At 43.6% G+C, this 16,752-nt stretch overlaps 1 protein-coding gene across 3 annotated transcripts in view; it reads right to left on the bottom strand.

The window, feature by feature from the left end:
• The window catches only part of PROM1 (prominin 1), a 63,173-nt gene extending 60,559 nt beyond the window's left edge, over window positions 1–2,614 (bottom strand). For 2 of the 3 annotated variants that reach the window (XM_053976591.1, XM_053976592.1), the window contains exon 1: window positions 2,569–2,614. The gene's annotated coding sequence lies outside the window, so the exon portion shown is untranslated. Of the gene's footprint in view, window positions 1–1,543; window positions 1,631–2,568 lie in introns of those variants that run through there. The other variant, XM_053976590.1, reaches the window with a different exon arrangement.
• Between the last annotated feature and the right edge of the window lie 14,138 nt (window positions 2,615–16,752).

The following is a 16,752-nucleotide window of genomic DNA, read 5'->3' as shown; positions in this document are numbered from 1 at the left end:
ATGATGTGCAGCTCTTTGTTCCAATGGGGCTGGCCTCCTTCTGTTTAACACCACAATCCATGCAAATGCAACACTGCAGTGCAGTGATGCAACCATGATTAACCCCGTGAACTGAAATTCAATCAGCCAGGGGCTAGACTGCTAAAGCTCAATGGGGGTGCCTGCTGGCAGTGAACCAGGACAGGCTGGGATGGTGGTAGATGGTGGGTGGTAGTTGTCCATAGGAAGCCCACACAAAGGTTCTGAGTACATTTGTTACATTTTTTTTCAATTATGCATTTGAAAATCGAAGTCCATAATCCCCGTCCACCATGCCAGCAACCACCAGAAGTGAAATAAAAACAGCCACAAAATAGAGTTACAGGCAGACTGAAACTCCTAAGTATGGGGGAAAAAAAACAAAAAAACAAACAAAAAAAAAAAAAAACCCAACAAAAAACCAAACCAACAAACAAAAAAACCCAACAAAAAAACCACAAAAAACAAAAAAAAAACAAAAAAAAAAAAAAAAAACAAAAAAAAAAACCACAAAAACCACACCACCAAACCCACACCACGACCTTCCCTTTCAAGAGACACAACACAGCATGCCAAGTTAGATACTGGCAGGTTAAAAAAGTATAGTTTTCTGTTACAAAATCTGCCTAGGCCTACCAACAATTACAACCTGTTGCCTTAGGAGGATTAAGAAACAGACATAATAAACACTAGGGACTGCAGAACAGAGCTTGGCAGCACTGAGAAAAACTAAACCAATAGCACCTTCCACACAAGGCAGCCCTGGTACCCATATGACTTGCCTGCTATATGTTCAAATCAAGCAAGTGGTCAGGTCAGGAAAAACTGAATATTCAGAATCCAGTTTGCTTTGAACAGCTTCTTACTAATTTCAAAATTAATAAAATAAAAAAGCAACATCAAAAAATTCTTCTCTTTTACAAGTCACAGACATTTGCAAGCAGAAGCACACCTGTAAAAATTCCAGGTGAGATACCTTCCCCCAGGTATAGGCAGGTCTGATTTTTAGCTGACTGCCTAAATATTTAAAGTACATTTTCACTAACCAAATAATTTATTTAACTTGATTCTAAGTGGTGCATTTATCCCAGTATTCATAGATCATTGTTAAATTACTTTCCAGCATCACATAGAAAATTGTAAAACACAGTACGTCCAGCCCATAAACAGGCAGTTTTTGGCAAGTATGAATTGATAAGTGCTGTGCACGTGTCCCGACACCAAAGTACCGCAACCCGACGCACATTTCCCACTAGCAGCTGAGACCAAACCTTTCCTTCACCTTCTTTGCAATTACTTAAACAGTAGAGACCTCTTCCTCTAACAGGCTGCCTCGTCTTTATCTGCAAACTGCAGAGGAGCGCGGGTACCGCAGCTCTGCCTCTGCTGGAATACCGACCGATGTGGTAGTTTCTTTACCGGCTCCTCTGCATCTGTGCGCAGAAGACACAGCCCATGTTTACTACCACAACTGCCCCTTCTCTCCAGCTCTCGGATGAGGTCTCCGGCTCACTGCAGAGCTCACCTCTTCTGAGGAAACGTTTGGCCAGCCGGGTGGGCAGGCGCGGTCTGCCCAGGTGCACAGCGAGCAGCCAGAGGCAGCACTGCCTCAGGGAACTCCTCCGAGGCGGGCGGCATTCGCCGCAGCGCTGCCGTGCCGAGCGCGGAGCCCGCAGGAGCGCACGGGCCCTCTCCCCGCTCACATCCACCGCAGAGCCAAGGCTGAGGGTCGCCTCCCTACTCCCCGGCCCTGACGAGCCGATTTCGAGGACAGCACAGTCCCGTCCGCCTCCCCGAGACGGCTCAGACGACCCCCACCGCCCGCCTCCTCCCTCCTCGCCCTAGGCAGGTGCCCTCAGCGGCCGCCCTTTTCCTCCTCCTCCTCCCCGTGGAGCGGCTTCCCCTCTCTCCGAAGATCTCTGGGGCTCTCCCCGCCCAGCTCCCGCCGCTCCTCTCTGTTCATCTGCCAGTGCTCACAGCTGTCCCCTACCTCTCCCCAGCCGCCGCCGCCACACACAACCTCCGGGGAGGGAATGCGCACCCCGCGCCCGCCGCTCCGCTCTGCTCAGCGAGCGGACCCGCCCTGGCTCCCCGCGGACCGGCGGCATCCCCCCGCCGTGCCGCAGCCCCCTCCTGGCGGCCAAACCCGTCTCACCCGCCATCCCACTCCCCAGCAGCACTGACCTGCCCGCCGGCCGCCCCTCTGCCCCCGCCTCACCCCGAGCTCTAAGGACGCCTCCATCCCGCCGCTCCCACAGGTCGCTCTCCCAACCTCTGCTAAGCCCCCTGGGATCCCTTCCCGCCGGCAGTCCTATTCCCTCGGGCACCCGACTCCCTCGACGGCCACCCGCCCGCTCTCACCCAGCTTCACGGAGCTCCCCCTCCCGCCACCGCTCTCCCGCGAGGGAAGGGGCCGCGCTCTCCCGGCCACGACCTCCCGCCCGCAGCGGGAGAAGGCGGAGGAGCCTCATCCCCGCTTGCTGCCCTCTACGGCCCCGCCGGAGGTGCTCAGGACCCCTCCTCACGTACACCCCCGCCCGCAGCACTCACCGGTCGAAAGGGGACAGGGAGCCGGAGACGGCGGGGCACGGCCAGCACAGCACAGCCCGCTCCGCCTCAGAGCGCCGCGGTAGCCGTGGTGGCGGTGCCGCCCGCGCATGGATTACGGAGGGCGGGCTCTGCCCCGGGCCGGGGCTGCAGGACCACCCCGACAGGCCGGGATGGTGGGGGGAGGAAGAGGAGGAGCGTGAGGGGTTTAACCCCGGCGGGATGTGCTGGGCGAGCAGAGCTGGAGATCGGGATGGGATGGGCTGCGCACTGCTGCAGCGGAGCCGAGCGGGTCAGGCTGAACCCGCACCCCTGCGAGTGCGCAGCGGTCGGTGACCTGTTGCATCCCGAGCACGCTCCCTCCCTGTTTCCGGCCGGCAAGGTGCTCCGCCACGCCGGGACCCGTGGCCGGGCTCCGCCGAGGCACATCCCGCCTTGCCACCCCGGGCATGGCCATTGCCTCTGGGGTTGGTTCGAGATCAGGCGGTTTTGCTTTTCGCATCAAGGTGACTTACTCCATTAGCTTTTGAGAAAAAAAAATCTTGTTTTACTCCTGTCGAGAGGTGTCCTTATTTCCTGTTGGGTTTAGTATTTCCTTTAGGGATGCTATCTATGTTCCTAAGTGTTCTCTGTTCCCGAAGGCCAGTGATTTATTGATAAAATGAGAAGTGTTTTTCTTACAAGTTGCAATAAGTAACATAGACTTCCAATGGCTGTTGTGCTTTCCTTCTGCCTTGTGCAGATTTGTTCGTGCTTTTGATTTTTATTTGCAACTTTAGTGTATTAATGTGGTTCCTCTATTGCAACAGTAAAATATGAACATGATTCTTGCCTCTGTTATTCAGCATCGCATATGCATTGCAAGACGAAGCAAGAATTTTTGTTAGGCATCCAAGGTTATGCTGGTTTCTTGGACGTTAGTAATAAAACTGATGGAGAAGGCAGTTAGTCTCCTTTTTGCAGGCAGAAACAAATCAAAGCTACAGCTATGGCACCACTCTGCATTGCTAATTTAAGCCTGGCCAAACATCGAACAGTTTTCCCACAGGCAGTATTCAGTGTTGCTGAAATCTACCTGTATTTCAGCTCAGGGCATTTGCCAGCAATGTACATCAAAGAATGTACATTGCAATGTACATCAAAATTTCTACACTGGCTGCACACAGAACAATTATTCTGACCAGAGCTAATCTTAGCTTGTTCAGCAGGAGGATATGTAAAGGCACAACCCAAGATGGAGTGGTACAGAGCTCAGAGAAAGGCTCTTGTCCAAGTTCTTGATGTAGCTGTCGTAGGCACCCTAAGCCAGGTGTCAGAGAGGAACAGAGTAGTCTTGGAGAAAACAGAACACCTTGACCGATAGACAAATGTGTTAAATTAATCAGTCTGACAAAGAGAATTACAGGTCCTGTCTTAAGCTTTGGATGAACCTTGTTCTAAATAGAAGAGAATATTCCTTCCAGATAATGGGCTGTGAGTGCACAACACTGTTAATGAGCCGGTATGGTGAGTTTGATTCCCTTGCTTCCATTCAGAAAGGCCAAGTCCTACTGACCTCAGTGACTCACTGACTGATTTTAAAATGCAGAGCAAAGGCATATGGCTATAGTGATAGATATCTGCAAGGATGGAATAGTCTGTAGGAGCTGAAAGAGAATGTGGGAATGCAGAGGAGAAGAGTGTGGAATTAAACTGCAGAAAATCTTGATTTGCTGGAGCCAAAGACATTTAGATTTTCTCTTGGGTTACTAATTTATACAAGTGATAGGTTTTCTACCATTTATGGTAGGCTACCACAGTACTTCTGGATGAGAAATGTCTGTAGTGTGCATAAACAAGGACATGAAACTAGAGTAATAGGAAAAAGATGCTAGCTTTTGGACAAATATTGAACCTGAATCAAAACTGACACTACTAATGGAGGCATTTCTTCAGCAGACTAAGCCAACACCTATTTTATGATTAGTATTATCCATGTATGACAGATCTCCTGTTTATTTTCATGGTTGTTGCTATCAATGTAAGAAAGCTTTCCAGTCATTTCTGAGTTTCTCTGTACTATTGGGATCTAGCCTGAAATAAAGGACTTGCCAAAGGTGCCTGGAAGTGATTGAGTTATGATAATTTTGTATTGGGTACTGAAAATGTGTTGTCTGAGTAGCACCTAGTTAGGACGTCAGAGCTTGTCACTGTGAGGTGGTAGATGGAAGCATGACCTCTTCAGCTGCCTCCCGTTACATTGCTGGCAACCCCAAGCGTGTGTCTGACCTGAAACTGCTCTGAGCAGCTGGTGACCTTTCCTTGATATTTCTTCTCTGCTAACTGCATGTCAGGTAGAGGCAGACAACTGTAAAGTGGGAAATACTGCACCAGTTTGCAGTCCTTTCCCTGTTGTGTCCTTGCCATCTGAATAACACCTTTGCCTGGGCTAGCTTAGCTGCACACTCCTGTGGGCACGGCGAAGGATGTGCTGGTCTGTGTTTTGCCTGCATGTGGAACACAGCCACATTCAAGAGGCACAATGTGTAAAAAACAAGATGGAGTCTTAGCAAGCTCAGAGACATCAAGAAAACTTGTCCTTGAGGGAATGCATCATCTTCTATCTGTGGTCCTTTTTGCCTTATTAGGGCAATTGGGTTAAATTTAATCAGGATACCTTCTAGCTCTGTTCTTTATAGCCAAAACTTTTAAATTATGTCAGCACTCAGAGCTGTGGTCAGGTTCCCGAGGCAGCTGAACCCTAATTGCTCACATAAATGAGGAAGCAATCTTTCAAAACACAGCACAGTAGGTGATAAGGCCTCTGAAAACCTGCTGTATAAGCATCCAAAACAGTAACAGCTGGAAGAAAAAAAGTGACCCATACTCTGTGGTGAGCATTTGAAAATCTGGCTGCATATCAATCACCTCTGTTATCTCAGAGGAAAATCCTCAGATAACAGGAAGATACATGAGATTTAGAGCTTAACTATAATGGTTGTATCATGTAATTGATTTTTAAGTAGAGCTTGTGATTAAAGGTCTATTAGATAAATAGCCTTTTTCATTAGTTGGAGTCCAGCTAGGTATAATATTCCCTGAAGAGACTTAAATAATAACTCCAAACTTTCCAAAAGAAAATAACTCCAAAACCTCCCAAAAAGGAAAAAGGACAAGGTGCAAGGTATAAAGACCTCTTATATTGTGTTTAGTCTTCATCTGGATGTTTGTTTAGGGAGAGAAGGGTGCATGGAAGTGTGGGAGAGGAGCAGCATGCTTCTCTGCACCAGGGCTGTGGAGAAAAGTGATTTACGTACACCCTTTGCCAAGAACATGTCAGAGTGACAGCATACAGCATTCTGCCAGTATCCCAAAATTGAACTAGTCTGCTTATCCCTCTTGTCAGCTCTACCCTTTAGCCCAATGCCTGTCCACTTTGCTCTGCTTTCAGTGGGTTATAGCCCCTGAGTCCTTCCCTGTCCTCTGCCACTGTATGCAGTAAGCCCTGCCTAGCTCTGCCCTTCCTCTTGCCACTCAATACCTCCCTTCCCTTCAGGCCTGGCTTAGCCCTTTGGATTCTACCAGCCCTCCCAATTAGCAAATGCTGCCTGCATGGCCCATGGCCTCCTTCTGCTCAGCTCCCCATCATCACCCTTTCTCCCCTCTCCAACATCCACAGCTGCAGCCTTCCTCATCCTTAATTCTTCTGTGGGATGCAAGGCTTAAAGGATTACAGGCTGTATGAGTTCACAACCCGACCCCCAAGCTGTGAACTCTTCAAGGCTGGAGCCAGCCTCACCCAGGCTCTGCAGGCTCTGTGAGAGAAGAGAAATGGAGTTAGAGCAAGCAGGAGAAATATCTTGCTGTATTAGAATTAAAGCATGCAAAATCTGAAAGAATTATTGGAATCCATAAAAATGGTGGGAAACACCACAATTGCTGTGTGCTATATTCCACCATGTATTTGCTTAATTTACTCCCAAGGAAAACTAAAAAATGAAATGGATAATTAATTCTCAAGCTTAGAAAACAGTGTGATGTTTCATAGTAGACCTTTGATTCATGCCAATTTAGGATATGATTTCAGTAAGGATTGCCTTCATTTGAATGGAAGATTTATATCACTTCAGGATGCCTTCAGAGAGTTGATAATTTGTCAGCTACATGTCTTGCCATTATGCTCTGTTGTGCTCCTTTCTTGTGACTGTTATAAATCTGCATGTCAACTCGTCAGGGAACTTAAAAATTATATCTGTTGTTTTTCATCTGAGGAAACAAACCAGTAGTAGTTGCTATAACAGATTTCACAGCTCAACAAAGATACAAAATGACAGGGATTACATGATGCATGTACTTGGGGCTTGTATCTTCTCTTATGAGCTCCCCCACCCCCCATACAGACTCACTCTGTTTTTCCATCATTTATATTCTGCTTCTATTCTATTCTATTTCCATCATTTATTTCTGCTTGCAAGCTTTGCCTCTTGGCATTCTGATAAACGACAAAGTCAGGAACGCTTGAAACAAAAATGGGAAAGGCACATGTCTTTTTGACACTAGAACAAAAGAAAATCAAAATGTCTTTGGCTCCAGCAAGTCAAGATTTTCTGCAGCTTTACTCTACACTCTTCTCCTCTGCATTTGCACATTCTTTTCAAGTTCCTGATGTGCTTCTGCTGCTGTTTGGTAACAGGTTGTGGTGCAATGGCCAACTACCACTCCAGATTTTGGTTCCAGCTCCAGGACCTTACACTTCTCAGGTGACAAAAAGGTTCAGGTCAGCATCTCCACGGTTCTTTCTGTGGGAACTGGATGTAATGAGTTGTCTGATAGAGGACATAGCCACATCAGCAAGGGCATTTCAGTTTGTTAGAAAGCAACTTACAGCTTTGGATGAACGCTTTCAGATGAAGTCCTGAAAACCTTCTGCACATGTGTAATTTCACCAGATAGAGAAAGAGATTTTAAATAAAGATGCTCCTGTTTACCAAATTTGAACACAGTTTGGTGCCTTCCCCTTCAGAAGTCGGTGTGCTGCCATGGGACATAGGACTGTCTGTTTTCAATACTGGTAATTCCTTGCTTGTGACCAGTTAAGCACTGCTACCAGTACAGCTCTTTCTTGTGATATACTGATATCTTGTGGGGGATATATAGGCTTCAGCTGGGCTGGGTCCCACAGGCACAGTCTCAAAGTTTAGTCCTGGCTAACAAATTCATCTGTGCAGATGATGCAAGTGGCCAGCAGCTGTATGTGAGACAGCACAAGCCTAGACAGTGGCCTCATCTCAGGCTACTGTCATGGACACCTGGACATCAGAACTGATAGATTCTTCTTCTCTCTTGTGGCTTACTTATTTTGGGTTTTTTTTTTAATGAATGCATTTATAAATTTCTTCTGAAAGCCAGGATCTGAGATGGTCTGCTTGAGCAGAGGCCAGACAGGCTGTAATACACAGTTTACACAAACTATGAATCCAATAAAAGTAAGAACAGAACAGTACAAAAATATTTAATCAGCTAAACCGAGTACATACGTGAATGTTATCACAGAAGCAAAGTCATTGATCTGGATAGTCACTTTTCAGGAAAAAGAAGATTGGTTTTCATCTCTGTTTGTGACTCTCTGACAAGCAGAAGCTCCCTCATCCCATGCTTTCCACAAAATGTAATCCTACCTCAGGAGCTTAGCTGCTGCAGTGACCTTGTTTTGTCTCCTTGCTCTGTAGTAAATGCTGTCTGATGTGAGTAAAGAAGATTGGAAGAAGGTTATTTTTAATATCAGTATTAAATGATCTATAGCACAACAAAATACAAGAAAGGAAGGCATCTGTTCATTATGTTTTCAGGGGGAATGACACCACCACCTACAACATCTTGTAGGGAGCTCATAAACAACACACGGTGTAGGATTAACCTGACAGGGCCCCTTCGCTCCAGTTTCTATTATTAACTTTACACCTACTGCGAGTCTCCTCAAATGAACTATATGAGGTATAACAATTTATCTAATACAGACTATACCTCAGCTGTAAATTTATTACCAGGATAGTAAAGGCTTGGGTTTTATAAGCCCTTCACAGAGTTGTGCTGAGCACCTAATCCCTAAGGTTCTTCTAGTGTGAGTAGAGAGCAATTTTTATCATTGTCCAGGTTTTATGGTCTAGGTGATGAAATTTTTGCTCCCTCTCCTCGTGTTCAGCTCCACACTTAAAAATTCCCCCAGCATTTCTGTCCCCATCCCAAGCTCCCAATTTCCACGGAATGGTTGGGATAGCAGCCTACTACCCACAAGTTGTTATCACACAAAACAGGAGTGCAACCTCTCCCCTTTGCCACCTCACAGCTCCAGCTCCCTCCTTGGTCTTCTCCAGTTTGATACAAAACCGTTCAGTTGAGAAAAATACTGCAGCCCTGATGATAACATGATCCAAGCAAAATTACATTTTTTCCTATAATGTAATGTTTTTTTTTTCCAAGGAAGGTATTTTCAGAATTCTGTGAATATTGGCTCTTTCTTTCCCTAATGTTCTCATTAATTTATTATTCCCTGTATTTTACCTTCCTGCTGCTAATCTATAAGAGACCAAGAAATTGTGAAGTATTTCTACTGTTGAAGCATGTAAGATATGGAAAAGAAAACTGACCTTTAGCCCCATTTCTTTGTCTTTTTGCATGTCAGAACATCAAATTATTTTTATTTTTAAGTATTTCATGGCAACATTAAGACTTTGAGAATAGAGAACATGTATGTTGAAGAACACCTGAGGTTTGTTCCTTTAAAGTTAATCTATAATCTTAAAATGTGGCTCGAGTTGAGGTAGCACGCAGCTGTATTTGTGCAGGCAGCAGAGCAAGAATCAGCCTCATGCTCCAAGAGCCACAGAGTCCTCTTGGTTCTGCCCTGCTGCAGGCTACAGCTTCCCTCCCTGCTTGAGTTCACAGGGGAGCTGATGAGTGCAGCAGGGGTGCATCCACGCTGTTATCTTGTTTGATCTGTGCTCAAGTGTCCAGTCTCTGGCTCCATAAGTCCATATGAGTACAGGTCAAGGAACAATGAAGTCTAGGGGTGCAGGTCATGCACCTGAGTACACCCTGCAGTCTGCACCCTTTGGCCTGGGAATAGAGGCCCACATATACATGGAAAACAGAGACATTGCACACATAATCCATAATCTGAGCAAAACAAAGACTGACTTTCATTGAGTTTGCTCATCATCTGCTTTCATAAAAGGGACTGCAGCAAGTCCTGCACTCTTTAGTCTGTACTGCATCTTGGGAAAAAAGGAATGGTCAGGTGTTTTTTCATAAGCTCCTTGATATATATTTTTCTTTTTCTTTAAGCCAGAAAGAACTGTTCTGATTACCTTGCATGTGATTCATATGCACATTATACACAAATCCAGGAAGATTTAGACTAGTTTCAATATTAAGCTAGCAGGTATGGCAAACTCCTGGGAAGAGGTACCTGGGTGTCAGACAAGAGTAGACTTCAGTGTTGTGTGAAATGTCTGAACAGACATCTTCTCTCATCATTAAAGACTAAAATGACTAAATGAGACTAAATGAGCCTTCACCTCAGCAGTCTAATTTAATTTTCCAGTTTCTTTTTCACTCTTTTGAACAGCCTCGCAATAGTGATGACCAGTGTAGTGGGTCCATAGTACCAAGCAATACCAAAGAATTAGGTGTGGTACCACTCAGTGGTGATAGTAAGTCTTCAAGTCTGACCTCTACATCTTGGCCCAACACTGTTTGGTGCCATTTGAGCTTTATGACATTATTTTAGTCTTGTCCTTTGACAAACTGAAGATATTATGATAGTGTAGCACCATTCTTGAATCTTGCCAGGTAGAACTTCTACGCTTCTCTCTTTTTTTCTTAATAATGTATTAGGAAAAAAAAATGTTGAATAATGAAACAAGTTTTTAAAAAGAGGGTCTGTTCTTGGAACAGGCAGTGGTCCAAAGTGGGCATGACAGATAAAAAAATTGGGATTTTGGTGCCAATTCTAACTAGAAAGCAGCTGAATTCCCTTCAGCATATCAAGCCTGCAAATTGTCCACAGCTGCTAAGGTAGAAAAGGCCTTTTGACAAATCTGGAAGCCATTATTTATTATTCTAATGCTTTATCTATAAATCTGAGCCTCACTCATATTGTGGCAGTCTTTCTGCTCTTTAATTCCCTGTACATTGAATTACAGATACTTGGGTCTAATAGAGCTTAGATTGCTGTTAGATTCCTGTTCCCATTTCCCTCACTACATGGATACCTCATTAAATTCCTCTGCATTTCATTCTGCCCATTTGATGAGGCAGCCACAGAAAGGCCTTAGAAGGGGATTAGAGACATAGTCCAGATAGTAGTAATTTTCACCATGTTTTGGTTCAACTTTCTCTGTTTCTGTTGCACCTTGGTCATCCTAGCATTTTGCCTCTGTACGGGCTTGAATATTTGCTTTTTCAGATTTGTAGTTGTTACCCTCTGCTATTTGTAGTATGGAAATAAATAAATTCCCAATTTGTGCTGTAGTTGTAGAAGCAATCATCCTATAAAAAGTAATCCACAATTCACTGCAGTAAAATGTATTAGTTTATATATTCTGTATGAGCTGAGAGTTGGTACAGTAAAGGCATGTAATTAAAAAAGTGCACGAGATGTATTTTGAGCTTTCCTTAGCAGCTGTTTCATATTATGAAACATGCACAGTGCAGTGATTTTGTAATTGGATTTAAGTAGTTTGCAGAATATCTCAATACACAGAGCAAAACCCAGCAAAATGTTATAAAAGAGTGTGCATAGTAATTCTGCCCAATAGTTGCCAAAGAGCAGAGAGATCACATCAAAAATATTTCCTGCCTATGTGAATCTATGAAAATTCCCAGAAATACTAGGAAACATTCCCTTGGATGGGAATGAATACAGTTTACACTGAACTCAGCAAGAGTTGTAAAAATGTGTGTTTAGCTGTTGGCCAAATTTGAATTCTGATATACACCAAATGTTATTAGTTTGTACTTAATGACACAGAATACCACATACACTTGAAAAATTCTTCCAGTTGAATTTCCAGCGTAAGTTAGTTTATATTATAGCCATTTTGATATTTATTTTCTGTAAGTACCTTGTATTTTAGTTTTTTTTTCTGAGAAGCTTAACTTCTTTTTTAACATTGAGGTTCTTCTGTGATGAAGGAGAGGAGATAGTATTTCATAACCAGAATCCTAAATCACAGAATCCTAGAATACCAGATTGGAAGGAACCTCAAGGATCATCTGGTCCAAAGTTCTTGGCAGAGACACTTAAAGATTTAAAGTATATTATTTTTGCTGCTGAAGCAGGATTTGCAATACTACCAGGGACTGCTGTTCTATTTGTGAGCTAAGATTATTCTCAGTGAAATGGCTCAGCTCCCTGAGGTTCTCAAGATTCCTCTTTTGCCTTTGCCAGATTCACAATAGTCTTACATTTGTTATTTCACTAAAAATAAAAATTTAAAAAAAAAAAAAAAAAGGAAAATTATGTGTTTGGCTGAAATAAAAGGGAGAAATGTACAAAGCAACTCCACAGAGCACCTGTGTGCTGAAAAGCACTGAGGATCATTTACTGCTTAACCAGGAGCTATCCATCCCAGGGCATGGAACAGCAGACATGGGGATGGACAATGAGAATCTAAAGCCCCTCACCAGGAATGTCTGTCCCACTCATTCTCACCTTGAGGAAACTATTCACTTTACTGACTGGCAAAATGGTTAAAAAAAAACTTGTCTGTTTTCACAGCTTTCTGCCAACATATATTTCAGCAGTGCTTCTAGAGCCCTGTTTGAAGAGCAGTGTATGGTACAGTACAGTGTCCTGGGAAATCAGACAGATAAATGTCATGTTTAGAAATGATTTTTCTGTTAAATGAGATCATAATTGGTTAAATTGCTGGTTAGTTAAGGAATTCTATCTCTTCTGGTAAGATAAACAGACTTTTATTGCAAACAATTCTTGTCTTTCTAAATCAGTTCCAGGAAACCCTATAATGTCAGTCACTATTAGCATTTGGAATAGCATTAAGAGCTTTATACAAGCTCATATTAATCTGTCTAGGTTAACCTTTGTATCCAGGCTGCCTCAGTTGCTGTATTTCAAATCTGCAAAATGTCACTTCTTTTTGGTGGGTAGGAAGAGGTTTAGCACAGATTTAGCAGTGCTTTGATCATAGTATGAAGTCATTTTGAACTTATTTGTGACCAAAATAATTTATCTGGAGCACTTTTATTCAGTCTTATTATCTGAATTGTTTAATCAGTTGGAGCAAGCTTGTAGCCTCTCTTTTTTGCTCCAGAAGCTGCTATGAAGACCAGATGATTATTAAGACAGATAGTAGTGTCAAGAATATTACATTTCATTGGGTCGGTGGATCTCATAACAGGAGAAATACCACATGTGTAGAGAAACAGATTGGGAATGTTCCCCAGTTCCCCCTACCAGCAGCAAATTCTTCCCAGAACATCCTGAGGCACTTGTCCAACTTGCACCCTAGCACCTCCATTGAAGGCAGTGCCTCACACTGTGTCCCTCAGGCAGTCTGGTCCAACACTTAATTCTGCTCATAATAAGAAAATTTTCCTGATATTTAACCTAAATATTCCTTGCTGAAAATTAGGTTAATTTCTGCTCATCCTTCCCTCAGTGGACATGGGGAATAATTGATTGTCCTTTTTGTAACAGTGTTTGGAATACTGAAACATGCAGTGGAACATGTTATCATGTCCTTTCTCTGGTCTTCTGGTTTCTGGATCAAAGCCCAATTCTTCAAAGCTATCCTAAGAGTCATGTTGCCATTTCTGTCTTGTGACCTCTCTCCAATTTGCATGTATAGTTCCCCTGTGTAAACATGCTACTCCAGCTGAGAGCTCCTTTCCTGAGGAAAGCAACCTAACAACATCCCACATCATAAAGAGCCTCTTCTTCATGCACTGGTGAATCTGCCTTCTTGGTAGGCACATGCTCAGTGTGTATGTTGGTTCCTGCAATATCCAGAATCTCTTATGCAATACCGCTGGTAAGGCATGTATTTTCAGGGTTGGGGTTTTTTGGGTGTGGGTTTGACTTTTTTCCTCCTTTTCACTTTGCTTTATTTGATTTCGTATATTTGATTTAGAACTTTCCTAGTTTCTAAAGACTGTTTTGAATAAATCTGTCTCCAAAACGCTTGCTGAAATTTACATCAGTTCCATATTTTATAAGGACACCCTCCACTCCTTTATCTGTATCATTAAGGAAAGTTTTGAAAGGCACAGAATTGGGCCCCCAAAAACTCTACTTGAAACAACTTCAAATATTGTCACTGAACCATTGATGCTAAATGTCCTGTTGTGTGAATGAAAAGAATAATGCACCATCAGAGTTCTTGGTTGCACATGGAGCAGGGTTAAACATGTTTTTGTGGGAATAGCACAAAACTAGGAGTCTGAGAGCTTTTATTTTTTTGGTTTGTTTGTCCCCACCTTTTACTACATATGGCAGAAAGTTATTATAACCTCTTTTCACTGATTTCCTTGTCTGTAAAAGGGAAGCAAAGATGCTTGTGAAGTGCATGGACCCTCAGGGGGAGCTGCTATTGCAGTGCAGGATGTCCGTGGCTGTGCTCTGGCCCTGTCATCACTCATGCAGTTGAAACAAACCGTGCTGAGCCCAGTGAACCTGTAGGACATCCAGTGTTGGTGTCAGAACCCAGGTCTGTACCATGCCCTGGTCTGCTCAGGACCCTTTACTTCCATTTCTCCTTCTAGTGCCCAGCAGTGGAACGCATGTTTGTGCTTGGCTGGCACCGGTGCTGTGTGAAACGTGGCTGGAAGCAAATTCTAATTGCAATTCCTTGCGTGCACCTGGCACAAACTTCAGCCCTGCTGAAATGTACCAGTCACCAGGAAAATAGGGGGGTGGGATGAGATTGTCTTCACGGTTGTTGCTATGATTTTGTAATTCATATTAAAATAGTTCTCTTTTTTCCACTCTGCTTTTAAGCTCCCTAATAATGATGCAGTCTAGGTCTTTAAAGCTTATCTGCAGAAAAAGGTTGTGATAATGCAACAGCTTGAAGCCAGAGTGAGATTTGGAATCATGGGGGTAAACAAAACTTGTTCCAAATAAACGTGCTGAAATGCTTGCTTGGTGCCCCACAGAGCAGCGGGTAACCGTGCGAGGAGCTGAGCACAGCTCCAGCCCTGCAGCCCCACGCAGGGATTGCACTGCTGTGCCAGGCACCCGGGGCTCAGCCCCAGGGGGGTTCTGGGCTCTGCTCCCACACCTCTGGTACAGCCTGTCAGACCCTGCCACAGTCTCCCTGCTCTGTGGCACTGGGCTGACTGTGATGCTGAGCCTTTGAGAGGCAAAGAAGAAATGTAGATGATCCTGGAAGAATGATTAAAAAAAAGTTGATGTTTATGACTGGCTGCCTGCTTGCTATTTAAACATGCAGGGAGACATTTGATAAATATTTAAGTAGCACCAATTTATCTAGTGCTGTACATGTTTAACAAGATGAATACTAAAGAGCATAAATAGATTAAGATTTCCAAAATGATTATGCCAAATGTGTCTTTTTACTTTGGGCCTCTGTGTAGCAAGGATATTTGCACCAGTGTAATGATCTCTTAATATATTAATAAACCATGTGCTTTGAAACCCCAATAAGCATATCCCGCTCCAAGGTAACAATGCTGAACTAAGCAGTATTTTGTGCCACTGCCATACTTCCATGTTGTATCAACAAAACATCTTCAGGTCAGACCAGGTTGGGGATTCTGTGCCTCTGCTTTGGCTGACCTTGAATATCGTTATTCTCACCTAAAAATGCTTTGCTTTGAAATGAAGATGGTTTTAATGTTTAATATTTCCCTTGCACACATGCACACTTGTCTCAGCAAATTCACATGTAAATACATTAAATGTGTGACCTCTGTGGATTTTTCTCTCAGTCACATGTGGTGAGGAGTAAGTTTGAGTGTGGAAGATTAGCTTGAGTACTTTGTATGAGACATAAATCCTCCGTGAATCTCTCTTGATTAGTTCTCCTATCCTGACCCTAATACAGAGGTAAAAATATTTAATGGCCTGTACTAAATAAAGTAACACAAGTCTGTGACTCAAGTATGCATGACTAAATCTAGTTTTGTGATTCTTATGCTGGAAGTGTGTCATCAAGCTACCCCCAGAAGAGAATGGCTTAGGTAAATACATGATGGGATCAGCTTGCAAAGGAAGAATCACATCTGAATACTTGTTTATATTGGTCAAAACCATTCAAGAGCCCTCTGGCAGTGCTGGGCTTTCGCTTCAGATAGTAGGAAAGCCATTAGAAATGAAATTACAGCACCAACATTGAGAATTGTTTCTTTTTGTTGTGTTTTGATTGAGAAAAAGGCTGCCTGCAGCATGGCAACTGTGCAGCTATCATAGCCACTGACATCAGGACAGAAGATTCCAAATATATTTTAGCCCCTTTTCCATGCTTTTATTTGCTTCCCCCACCACACCAGAGAAGCTCAGCTGACATCAGAGTGTCGTGTTAGAGCACAGACTCATCCTCCACAGAGGTTCAGTGTTGCATGGGTCAGGACAGGAGCAAGTTTTCTTGACAGAACAGAAAGAGCTGAACTTCTCTTTTCTCACAGTGAACATCTCCTGATACAACTCCCACTGAAGAATGGGGCAGAGCTGCCTCTGCCCCCCACCTAGAGCAGCCCTGCCCCACAAGCCCCGCACCACCAGCAGTAATTCCTCTTCTTGTAGGCAAAGGAGGGAGTGGCTGCCTCATGTGGGGTTTTTGCTGACCCTGTCAGGCTTCTGCCTTCAGCAGCTGCTTCTTTTGCCTGTATTAAACTACTTAAAGGAAGAGGAGCGTTTCCACATGATCTGGTGAATTCTCTTTTGAGAACTGGAGCTGTAAAATCTTTAAAAACACTTCAGAAAATACATCACCATGTATGAGAAATATAGCTATATGTCCATATATAAACAAGGATTTCATATTAAATGCATTTATCCTCATTCTGTCACCCATGGAAAGTTATTTTCACCATTAAAATTATGCATGACAACTTGTTTATCCATTCTGAATGCACTGGACAGGAGTTAGTTTTCCATATTCAGAGACAAACACACATCACCTTCAAGTACAAATAGCACAAATATTTAAGGTGTTTCCTGAAAGA

This window comes from Vidua macroura, chromosome 4, assembly GCF_024509145.1.
Source record: "Vidua macroura isolate BioBank_ID:100142 chromosome 4, ASM2450914v1, whole genome shotgun sequence".
Lineage (NCBI taxonomy): Eukaryota > Metazoa > Chordata > Aves > Passeriformes > Viduidae > Vidua > Vidua macroura.
Note: the sequence above shows the minus strand (reverse complement) of the source record. Positions and strands in the feature narration are given on the sequence as shown.